The sequence below is a fragment of the Entelurus aequoreus genome, linkage group LG21, assembly GCF_033978785.1.
Source record: "Entelurus aequoreus isolate RoL-2023_Sb linkage group LG21, RoL_Eaeq_v1.1, whole genome shotgun sequence".
Taxonomy (NCBI): domain Eukaryota; kingdom Metazoa; phylum Chordata; class Actinopteri; order Syngnathiformes; family Syngnathidae; genus Entelurus; species Entelurus aequoreus.
The window spans coordinates 884,989-898,066 of record NC_084751.1 but is presented as its reverse complement, the minus strand read 5'-3'; the positions used below and the strand labels follow the sequence as shown (position 1 = coordinate 898,066).

At 36.9% G+C, this 13,078-nt stretch overlaps 1 long non-coding RNA gene across 1 annotated transcript in view; it reads right to left on the bottom strand.

The window, feature by feature from the left end:
• The window catches only part of LOC133638824 (uncharacterized), a 92,132-nt gene extending 82,546 nt beyond the window's left edge, over positions 1-9,586 (bottom strand). The window contains exon 1 of the long non-coding RNA XR_009823690.1: positions 9,421-9,586. This is a non-coding gene — a long non-coding RNA (uncharacterized LOC133638824). The remainder of the gene's footprint in view (positions 1-9,420) is intronic.
• Between the last annotated feature and the right edge of the window lie 3,492 nt (positions 9,587-13,078).

Sequence of the window (13,078 nt, the reverse complement as noted above, 5' to 3'; positions counted from 1 at the left end):
ATTAATAAACAAATTAGAGCGGTATGGCATGAGAGGGTTTGTCTTGAACTGGGTAAGAAGCTACTTACCCAACAGAAAGCAATACATGAAGATAGGAGAACAAACGTCTACAGAGCTGAAAATATCTTGTGGCGTACCTCAGGGATCAATACTGGGACCAAAATCGTTCAATCTTTATATAAACGACATATGTAAAGTTACAAAGGACTTAAAGTCAGTATTATTTGAGGATGACACAAATGTGTTTTGTTCAGGACAGAACACACAGAAGTTAATACAAATAATAACAGTAGAAATTAACAAATAAAAAAGATGGTTTGACAAAAACCGACTAACTAAAATAATGATATTAGGTAACAATATAAGAGAAAGTGAAACACAAATACAAACAGATGAAGTAGACATTGAAAGGGTAAATGAAAACACATTTTTGGGTGTATTAATAAATGATCAAATTAACTGGATATCTCATGTAAAAAATATACAACATAAAGTAGCAAGAAATACATCAATAACGAATACAGCAAAACGTGCTCTGGACCAAAAATCACTTCATATTATCTACTGCTTGCTAGTGTTACCATATCTGAGTTATTGTGTAGAAATATGGGGAAACAACTACAATTGTGCACTTCATTCACTAACAATGTAACAAAAAAGATCAATTAGAACAATACATAATGTTGGAAACAGAACATAAAAACCCTTTATTTATTTAATCAATAATATTGAAATTCAAAAACGTGTTCCATTTGCAAACAGCTACATTTATGTACAAAGCAAACTTAACCTGCTAGCCAAAAATGTACAACAAATCTTCTCAACAAAAGAGAAATATAACCCTAGAGGAAAATCTGATATAAAACATTTATATTCACATACAACATTTAAGACTTGTAACATATCAGTATGTGGAATTAAGTTATGGATTTGATTAAACAAATAAAACAAGCAAAGCACTAATACGATTCAGTTCAAGAGACAGTTTAAACCACGTGTTCACAAAGTACAAATAAGAACAATTATGAAAAACATATTGGACATTTAAAAAAAAAAAGAAAAAAAAAGAAGAGAGTTAATGGTTATGTATTTAATATTTGTTTACTTATGGTATATGTATTTATTATTTATTGATTCACTGTTCTGTTACAAACAGAGAACAGAGAAATGGGATAAAACTGCTATGATATGAAAAGGGGCAGGATTAAATAAGCTCTGCTTCTTCCTACTCCCTTTCGGATGTGCTGTAATGAAACAACTGGAATATGTGATGCATTACATCATGGGTGTCAAACTCTGGCCCGCGGGCCAAATTTGGCCCGCCGTGTAATTTCATTTGGCCCTTGAGGCAACATCAAATTAACATTAGAGCTGGCCCGCCGGTATTATACAGCGGCGGTGCCGCTGTAACACCGAATTCACCGCTAATACTCATACTCCCGAGAGACTCCCGAATTTCAGTGCCCCTTCCGAAAAATCTCCCGGAAAACCATTCTCCCGATTTCCATCCAACATTATTGGGGACGTGTCTTAAAGGCACTGCCTTCAACGTCCTCTACAACCTCTACAAACAGCGTGCCGGCCCAGTCACATAATGTATGCAGCTTTTACACACACATAAGTGAATGCAAGGCATATTTGGTCAACAGCCATACAGGTCACACTAAGGGTGGACGTATAAACAAGTTTAACACTGTTACAAATATGCGCCACACTGTGAACCCACACCAAATAAGAATAACAAACACATTTCAGGAGAACATCTGCACCGTATGACAACATAAACACAACAGAACAAATACCCAGAACCCCTTGCAGCACTAACTCTTCCGGGACGCTACAATATACACCCCCGCTACCACCTCCCAACCCCGCCCCCGCCCACCAAGTAAATTTTGATATTTACCTCAGAAGGCTGCAAATAGAAAAGAGGCATGAGATTTTTTATTTACATCTTATTTAATATACCATTGATGTTTTTTCGTTTGATTTTTGAAAGTTGATTTTGCACTATTAAGTTGTATAAGCGTTGCTTGTTCCATATTCAGTGTTAAAGCAAATCAGTGTAGCAAACTGAGCAATAATTAACGTTTTATTCATGCACTTTCTTTTGCTACTTCAAGGCTTGAATATTTGATTCATTCATTATTGTTATTTTGTTTTCAAATGTATTATTAGCCTGTGGGAAATGTATTTTGATATTTACCTCAGAAGGCTGCAAATAGAAAAGAGGCATTCAATTTTTATTTAAATTTTATTTAATATGCCATTGATATTTTTTAATTATTATTATTATTATTTGAAACTCAATTTTGTATGTCACTATAAAGTTATATAAGCCTTGCTTGTTCAACATTCAACGCAAAACTTGTTTGGGTCCCTATTAAAAGGTTAATTTGTTCAACTTTGGCCCGCGGCTTTGTTCAGTTTTAAATTTTGGCCCACTCTGTATTTGAGTTTGACACCACTGCATTACATTGTAATTGTATTGTATGCATGTTCGAAATAAACTGAAATTAACATCTCGATTCAGATGTGAATCAATTTGTTGAGCACCTCTAATGTATTTACATTTTTGGTATCGTGTAAAATATATTTTTTTAAATGTAATCTTTGTACCAGTGTTTCCTGCAGTATGTGCATATGTGTGCATTTTTTTAAATACACAATACACAAGAAAACCCATATTTAAACTCCAGTCAAAATAGAGAACTAATGCCCCCACTAGAAAAGGAAGAAACCATGTTCAGCAAATTGTCAGAAAAAGAGTAATAAGTAAAATGTTAGAATTAAAGACTTTTAAGTTTTATTATTATGGTATATCATTATTAAAATTATTTTAATAGAATTTAAAACTGAAAACTATTGTTAAAAAAAAAAAAGGGAATACGATCATTTTCTGGGGTCAAAAACTGAATTAAAATACTTCAAAGAGTCGCCAACAAAGGGTTAAGATGACGCAACACTGCGTCTTCATCAAGTTAAATATTCATCAGCTTCGTTTTGGGTCATTCTGTGAGTGGACTGCTAATAAAGAGTGCTTTTCATACAGCATCTCTCTCTCTCTCTCTCACACACACACAAGTATTTAAAAACTTGTGTCCATGACACAAGAAGGCTACAATAAACCAGAAACAAAGGGCAAATACAGAAAGGTGCCAATAATACAGCCCTTCAAGACTCATAGTACCATACGAACACAGTTTTGGGACATTCTGGAACCCTAATGATGCCTTCACAGTTTCCCATTCGGAAGTGACAGCTGTTGGTTGAGGGCGGTGGCGGCGGCAACCGGCGGCTGCTTTGCAAAACATCTGTGAGCCAATCTGCGTTTTTTTTTATTTGATTAAGAGCTGCATGGTGCATTTATTATTTCTGACAGTCACAGAAAAACATGATGCTAGCTGGTTTTATCACGAGAACAATAAATGTATTAAAGCTTCCGTAAGGAAAACTGGTTTGAGATTCAGAGTATAAAGAAGTTTACTTTTATTTACTTTTAAATCACTGTGGTACAGTAAATAAGGGTGATAAACAGGCAGTTTAAAGGCCTACTGAAAGCCACTACTACCAACCACGCAGTCTGATAGTTTATATCTCAATGATGAAATCTTAACATTGCAACACATGCCAATACGGCCGGGTTAACTTATAAAGTGCAATTTTAAATTTCCCGCTAAACTTCCGGTTGAAAACTCCTTTGGATATGACGCATGCGCGTGACGTAGCCAGTAGAACAGAGGTATGGCTCCCCCATTGAGGCCAATACAAAAAGCTCTGTTTTCATTTCATAATTCCACAGTATTCTGGACATCTGTGTTGGTGAATCTTTTGCAATTTGTTTAATGAACAATGGAGATTGCAAAGAAGAAAGTTGTAGGTGGGATCGGTGTATTAGCGGCTGGCTAATACACCGATGCTAGCCGCCAACCGCATCTGTGATCGAGGGAAGTCCTTTGTCGCGCCTTCGATCGCTGGAACGCAGATGAGCACGGGTGTTGATGAGCAGATGAGGGCTGGCTGGCGTAGGTGGAGCGCTAATGTTTTATCATAGCTCTGTGAGGTCCGGTTGCTAAGTTGCTAAGTTAGCTTCAGCGTCGTTAGCAACAGCATGGTTTAATAGTATTGTTGATCTTCTGTCTATCCTTCCAGTCAGGGATTTATTTATTTTGTTTCTATCTGCATTTGAGCCAGATGCTATCATGTTAGCTCAGTAGCTAAAGAGCTTCGCCGATCTATTGTCGTGGAGATAAAAGTCACTGTGAATGTCTATTTCGCGTTCTCGACTCTCATTTTCAAGAGGATATAGTATCCGAGGTGGTTTAAAATACAAATCCGTGATCCACAATAGAAAAAGGAGAGAGTGTGGAATCCAATGAGCCAGCTTGTACCTAAGTTACGGTCAGAGCGAAAAAAGATATGTCTTTCACTGCATTCTAGTCCGTCACTCTAACGTTCCTCATCCACAAATCTTTCATCCTGGCTCAAATTAATGGGGTAATCGTCGCTTTCTCGGTCCGAATCGCTCTAGCTGCGTTGAAAACAATAGGAAAATATGAGGAGGTCAACAACTGACTACGTCATGCTACTTCTGGTAGGGGCAAGGCTTTTTTTTATCAGAGACCAAAAGTTGCGAACTTTATTGTCGTTGTTCTAAACTAATTCCTTTCAGCAAAAATATGGCAATATCGCGAAATGATCAAGTATGACACATAGAATGGATCTGCTATCCCCGTTTGAATAAAAAAAATTAATTTCAGTAGGCCTTTAAACATACAATAACAGGCCTCGAATTTTTACTTTTTGAGGTCAAGGCAAGTGTGGCCGTAAAAGAGGGCTCATATTTTAGGGCACCAAGGCAAGTTAGAAGGGCACCAGCATAAATATGTCATATAGGAATTAACTGTACACAATAAAACATGAACAAAATGTTGTGTCACATGAATGTTTTTGAAGTGATACCTTTGTGACATGAAAAAAACACAAGTAATGTAAAAAAAAACATTGGGTTTAATTTTTTATATTAAAATAAAAGAAAGCAGTTTGGCTAATGAAGATGACGTCTAATAAACACACTTTGTTCAGTACAACAGTTTGGCCAACAAAAATAAAGAGTGACACCTCTCACATCGAATACACAATCCTCACAGCCTTCGTTCAGTTCGATCAGATGACAAAACACTGAGCAAGTATTGATGTTATTTCTAATCACTGCTATTTTGGAGTTCTGATTAATATTGATACTGTTGTTGATATTATTCATTTTTGTTTGACTACTTTTGGATTGTTTTGTGTCATATTTGTGTGTCCTCTCAATTGCTCTGTTGATTGCTATTCTGAATGTTGCTGGGTCGGGTTTGCTTTTGGAATTGGAATTGTATTATTATGGTATTATTGTGTATTATTTGGTTGGCTTGATTAATAACAAAATTTTAAAAAATTAATAAAAGAGAAAAAAAACACTGATACAGTTTACAGTTAAATAAAAGGAGTGAACATCCCAGTAAACAAATTAAAGAATGTATAAACAAGTTGTGACAATGTTCACAACATCACCTGCTGCATGTTTCCTCACCTCATTAACTCTCAGTCACAGCAGCTGATGGACGCTGTATTGAGTAAATAAAAGCAACATCAAATAGTTTTTCTCCTTCGCTGTATACTTTTAGTGTGGGGACAAGTGAGTCCGTCTCCAATATTGTCCACACCTGTCTCCATCTAAACACAGCAGTGCGCTCTTAAACGCACGGCGGGAAGCAAGGGAAAATGACGTTAAACCAAGCGCTTGGCTCCGTTTACTCTGCGGAGAAATCTCCGGAGCAAGGTCTGTGTAGTTAGTCCGCCATGATTATCAAGCCAAACGACGCTAGTGCGCATGTGCCTGACTTTGTGGGGCCTAAAATGCATTAATAAATGACGGGGTTTCTGTAAATTAAAAAATTAGACGGTATCACTATCCATCCATCCATTTTTTCTTGTCCCTTTCGGGGTCGCGGATGGTGCTGGAGCCTATCTCAGCTGCATTCGAACCGTCTGGAATTTTATCGCGAATTATCATTATACCGTTTACCGTTACATTAACAAGTAAAATGTCAAGTTCTTGTTCTTGCCGCGGATGTTGGTCAATTTTTAGGGCATTACGACAAATGACGAGGGCGGTCGCGGCTTTTGCCGCAGTTGCCGTGGTCAAATTCGAGCCCTGCAATAATAATTACAAAAAAGATCCAACCAATGACTGTACAGTGCATGCAAACCACTAACGAAACCTTCCATGTTATTATTTTTGTTTGTTGGGAAAAGTGGTAGGAAATGGATGGATGGGGTTTGTAGCAAATTATTTTGAATGTATAAAAGGAAGTTAAGAAGTGAAAGACTAAATTATTATGATTTCGAATATAACATTATTTTGCTTATTAGTCTTAAAAAGGAAGTACAACAATGACTCCAATCGTATATATTTCTGGATCTGGCTCCCGGGAGCCTTTTGGGCATGGAGACCAGCTGCTGGGTCTCTGCCACACCAGAGTCCGTTTGGAGAGACTGAAGGAGATGCGGGTGAAGAGGCAGGGCTGCGGAGTTAGCGCTGAGCACCGGGACGGACAAGCTTCACAGTGTCTTGGCTGAATGAGCAGGTATCGGATACTTCGCTCATCCATGCAAACCGGACACTGGCCGAGAGTTGGTGGGCGGCCGAGGGTGGAGTCGGCTCTCTTGGTTGCTTTGTTGGGTCTGCTCCTGTCTCTGGCCATGCTCCCTCGACCCCAGCATACGATGGCGTGGAACACCGCAGAGGCCACCGCGGTGTATATGTTATTTTTTTGTTTCTGTTTTTTTGTTGTTTTACTTTTGTGGCTGTGTGTAGAAGTGGCTGGTTGCATCAGCTCTGCTCTTTTAATGTATTTTTAATATCTTTTGTGTTTCCCTCTTACATGTTTATGTGTGCTATGGTTTTTTCTTCTTCCTTGGTCTCAGTCTGGACCCCCTCTCCAGGGGCCCTGGCTTAGACTGAAACATTTTTTTCTCACCACGCCCCAGCGTTGACCTGTTTCTCACCGCTTTTGTAAGGGGCGCCGGTAGTTGGCAGAGCCGTCAGCGATCCTGTTCTGTCTCCCTGTAATGTTTGTCTGCTCTTGATGGGGATTGTGCTAAAAATCTTAATTTCCCCTCGGGGATTAATAAAGTATTTAAGATTCTGAACTTTTATGTCACAAGTGCAGCAGGAGAAGTGTCCAGGCTGGTCCAACAACATTACATTTAGCTAACACAAGTGTCCCACGTTTACTATAGCAACAATTACCGGTATTTCTGTTTAATTGCTATTACTACTTTTGGTTCACTCTGCCATTGAAATGAGTTGCGCACACTTTTTATTAGGGATGTCCGATAATATCGGGCTGCCGATATTATCGGTCGATAAATGCTTTAAAACGTAACATTGGAAATTATCTATATCGGTTTCTAAAAGTAAAATGTATGACGTTTTAAAACGCCGCTGTGTACACGGACGTAGGGAGAAGTACAGAGTGCCAATAAACCTTAAAGACATTTCCTTTGCGTGCCGTCCGAGTCACATAATATCTACCGGCTGTTCTCATCACGAATTAATGCAAGGCCTACTTGGTCAACAGCCATACAGGTCACACTGAGGGTAGCCAGATAAACAACTTTAACACTGTTACAAATATGCGCCACACTGTGAACCCACACCAAACAAGAATGACAAACACATTTCGGGAGAACATCCGCACCGTAACACAACATAAACACAACAGAACAAATACCCAGAATCCCTTGCAGTACTAACTCTTCCGGGATGCTACAATATAAACCCATTGACGTCCCACTGGGGTGAGTTTTCCTTGCCCGTATGTGGGCTCTGTACCGAAGATGTCGTTGTGGCTTGTACAGCCCTTTGAGACACTTGTGATTTAGGGCTTTATAAATAAACATTGGTTGATTGATTGATTGATTGATTGATCGCTACGCCCTACCCCCACCCACCCCAACCCCGCCCACCTCAACCTCCTCATAGTCTCTCTCAGGGAGAGCATGTCCCAAATTCCAAGCTGCTGTTTGGATAGATAGATAGATAGATAGATAGATAGATAGATAGATAGATAGATAGATAGATAGATAGATAGATAGATAGATAGATAGATAGATAGATAGATAGATAGATAGATAGATAGATAGATAGATAGATAGTACTTTATTGATTCCTTCAGGAGAGTTCCCTCAGGAAAATTTTAATTCCAGCAGCAGTGTACAGAATTGAGATCCAATTTAAAAAGAAAAAAGTAAATAATGGGGGTATGAATGGAAACAGAATAGAAAAATAGTACAATAAGAATACAAATAAAAAGCAACAATGAGAATACAAATATAACAGTAAAATAAGAATATAACAAGAGAAACTAGGCAGTAGTGACCATGTTATGAAAAGGTATTGCACTGTTATTGTTTTGAGGCATGTTAAAAAAAAATAATGCACTTTGTGTCTTCAATAATAAATATGGCAGTGCCATGTTGGCATTTTTTTTCCATAACTTGAGTTGATTTATTTTGGAAAACCTTGTTACGTTGTTTAATGCATCCAGCGGGGCATCACAACAAAATTAGGCATAATAATGTGTTAATTCCACGACTATCGGTATCGGTTGATATCGGTATCGGTAATTAAGAGTTGGACAATATCGGAATATCGGTTAAAAAAATAGCCATTATCGGACATCTCTACTTTTTACATATGGCTCCTTTAAAACACAGTGGATCATATAGAACACAAATGATCCACAAGCCAATGTCAGATAAGCCTTTAGAAGCTACACTTTCATGGGCAAACGTCACACATACAATATTTCAACCAGCATTTCTTTAGGTGTAACCACCAAAGAAGTAGTGTGTTAATGTTACTTGGTGAAATACTACCACCATGTGGCTTATGGAAACATAACCATCAAGTCCCTCCTTGTGTCGTCTTTGTAAAAGGCACCGCTGGAGCATGTTGCACAATATTCACACATTATAGTTCACGCCCAGATCAACAGAAAGAATTTTGCCACAGGGCCAGGAAGAGAAGCTCTGGTTACATAATAAAAACACAACGTACCAAAACAACAATGGCAGACATTTTAGACTGAAATGTTAAGGTCTAAATAGCAAAGTTAGCTCACGGGTGTTTTTAACGTGATTATCAGCAGCCAGTCAGCTTGTTAATGTTGGAGAAAAATGGGCACAGGCTTTATTGCATTTAAATATTTTTAGTGTATTTGAATGAATACTAGTGAAGAAATAACGGCGCCATGTTGTTATATCCTGGTGGAAAGTGCCTCTGCTTGTGTTAACGTACATTTTTACAACGTTACTAAAAACTGCATAAGGGAAAATACACAAAAAATATTACACTTTAGTTCATGTTACCTTATTTCCTCCTTTGTAGTCTTTATTGGCACAGTTTGCGTGTCTTTGCTATTACTTCTGCACGGGGCTTCCTGGTTTCCTTTACATCCGGGTAAATCAACCAATCAGGCTCCTTTCTGCCCCCTTTTCACACACCTGTATCCATGGATGTCTTATAAGTAGACGCAGCATCGAGCGCTACTGCCTACTGCCGCTGACGAGACGCGGGGCCGCCATCTTGGAGTGGTGATCCGCTCCACTTAGTGCAGTGGTCCCCAACCACCGGGCCGATTGGTACCGGGCCGCGCAAGAAATTAAAAAAAAAAAAAAAAAAAAAAATGTTTTTTGTTTTTTTGTTTTTTAGTTAAATCAACATAAAAAACACAATATATACATTATATATCAATATAGATCAATACAGTCTGCAGGGATACAGTCCGTAAGCACACATGATTGTATTTCTTTATGAGAGAGAGAGGGAAAAAAAATAATTATTATTATTTTTATTATTTATTTATTATTATTATTCAGTGTTAAAACAAATCAGTGTAACAAACTGAGCAATAATGAATGTTTTATTCATGCACTTTCTCTTGCTACTTCAAGGCTTGAATGTTTGATTCATTCATTATTGTTATTTTATTTTCAAATGTATTATTAGCCTGTGGAAAAAGTTTATTTTGATATTTACCTCAGAAGGCTGCAAATAGAAAAGAGGCATTACATTTTTTATCTAAATTTTATTTGATATGCCATTGATATTTTTTAATTATTATTATTATTTGAAACTCGATTTTGCATGTCACTATAAGGTTATATAAGCCTTGCTTGTTCAATATTCAATGCAAAACTTGTTTGGGTCCCTATTAAAAGGTTAATTTGTTCAACCTTGGCCCGCGGCTTTGTTCAGTTTTAAATTTTGGCCCACTCTGTACTTGAGTTTGACACCCCTGACTTAGTGCAAGTCATTTGGCAGGAGCAATGAACTGTCAGCGCATTTAATTCATCCTACCTCACTGAATACCACTGATTTTCATGCAGTGTTTTGTCATACGTGTAGCTATGAGAAAGGACACATGTTTTGCCGTGTTTCATTATTCATAGTTTGCGTAACAGTAATAGAATATTCTTATATGATATAAGTGACCAGACGTCCGAGATAAAAACTAGGAATATAATCCTAGAGAAGGGGGGAAAAAACAGTCAAATTCAAGAAACAATATGATTAGGTTATATATATATACATGCGTATATCCTACATAAACAATGTATGAATACATTAGATATCTATATATCTTAGGGACCTATAGACTGTATCTCTGTTGCTGCAGCAGCAGAGAGTTTATTCTGTCTTGACACTTTGTATCGATATATTGTATTACATTCTTCTCTTAAATGATAATGTTTACAGTGATTGTTTTATATTTATGTTTTATGTATGTCGCCTTGGATAAAAGCGTCTGCCAAATACTTCAACATAAACATATATAAACACCTGAAAGTCTTTATATCAGCTAAAACCACCAATCTGTTTCACTGGATTCAGAATAAAACCAAATTCTGTCTTACCCAACAATGTTAGTATTTGAATATTGTTAATTAAATAGTTATTCCTGGTTACAATTGTACTGTTAAGAAAGAATTGTCTTATACTTTGTATCTCATTATATATTACCCCCCCTACACAATCTGAACTGTGGTCCTAACTAGGGATGTCCGATAATATCGGCCTGCCGATATTATCAGCCGATAAATGCGTTAAAATGTCATATCGGAAATTATCGGTATCGGTTTTTTTATTATCTGTATCGGTTTTTTATTTTTATTTTTTTATTTTTTTTATTAAATCAACATAAAAAACACAAGATACACTTACAATTAGTGCACCAACCCAAAAAACCTCCCTCCCTCATTTCTTTCTGTTATCAATATTCTGGTTCCTACATAATATATCAATATATATCAATACAGTCTGCAAGGGATACAGTCTGTAAGCACACATGATTGTGCGTGCTGCTGGTCCACTAATAGTACTAACCTTTAACAGTTAATTTTACTCATTTTCATTAATTACTAGTTTCTATGTAACTGTTTTTATATTGTTTTACTTTCTTTTTTATTCAGGAAAATGTTTTTAATTTAGTTATCTTATTTTTTTATTTTTTTTAAAAAAGTACCTTATCTTCACCATACATGGTTGTCCAAAATTAGGCATAATAATGTGTTAATTCCACGACTGCATATATCGGTTGATATCGGTATCGGTTGATATCGGTATCGGTAATTAAAGAGTTGGACAATATCGGAATATCGGCAAAAAGCCATTATCGGACATCCCTAGTCCTAACTTTTACCCCTGTTGGCTTTTACAATCTTTATCTTCATCATTTATTTCAACTTTATGTTATTCAAGTATGACATTTTTAAATGTAATTAATTTCATTGACAAGCAATTCTATTATGGTCATACTCTTGTTTGCTAGCGGCTACGATTTCAGTACTATTGAAGATCTTTGCTCCTTCTCAACTTTAATATTCTTTTCACAAAATACAACCAATAGTACGTTAATGTTAAATCTTACTTGTGAAAAGTAATGCCCCGATTCCTATTTTCAACAGTCCGCTGAACACATCTTTGTTTTCTACCCATACTTGCAAACCCTCTCGAATTTTCCGGGAGACTCCCGAATTTCAGTCCCTCTCCCGGGACAACCATTCTCCCGAAAATCTCCCGATTTCCAGCCGAACAACTATATTGGGGGCGTGCCTTAAAGGCGCTGCGTTTAGCGTCCTCTCACCTGAAAAGGAGACTATTATATATGTCTCCGTTATCCATAGGTTTATCTATAACCCATAACACGGTGGCCGAATGGATATAGTCACTCATGAACGGTCAGAGAAGCACAAGTCGGCGGCAACGCAGTATTATGGGCCACCTTGCAAGCAACATTCCGTTCTCATTTGCGGATGTTTTCCAACAAATCCGTGAAGGATATGTTCCCGGAGTCAGAGATCGCTCGCCAGTACTCAAATGGCAGAACAAAAGCTACTCAAATAGTGAAAGGTAAGTGTTGTTGTTTTTTTTTAAGTAAGCAGCAAGTACAGTACAGTTAGTAGAACAACTGTGTTTTCATTACTGTTTACTGTACTATATATATATATATATATATTAGGGGTGTGGGAAAAAATCGATTCGAATTCGAATCACGATTCTCACGTTGTGCGATTCAGAATCGATTCTCATTTTTAAAAAATCGATTTTTTATTTTTTTTATTTTTTTTAATTAATTAATTTATTATTTTTTTGAATTAATTAATCCAACAAAACAATACACAGCAATACCATAACAATGCAATCCAATTCCAAAACCAAACCCGACCCAGCAACACTCAGAACTGCAATAAACAGAGCAATTGAGAGGAGACCCAAACACGACACAGAACAAACCAAATGTAGTGAAACAAAAATGAATATTATCAACAACAGTATCAATATTAGTTACAATTTCAACATAGCAGTGATTAAAAATCCCTCATTGACATTATCATTAGACATTTATAAAAAATAAAATAAAAAAGAACAATAGTGTCACAGTGGCTTACACTTGCATCGCATCTCACAAGCTTGACAACACACTGTGTCCAATATTTTCACAAAGATAAAATAAGTCATATTTTT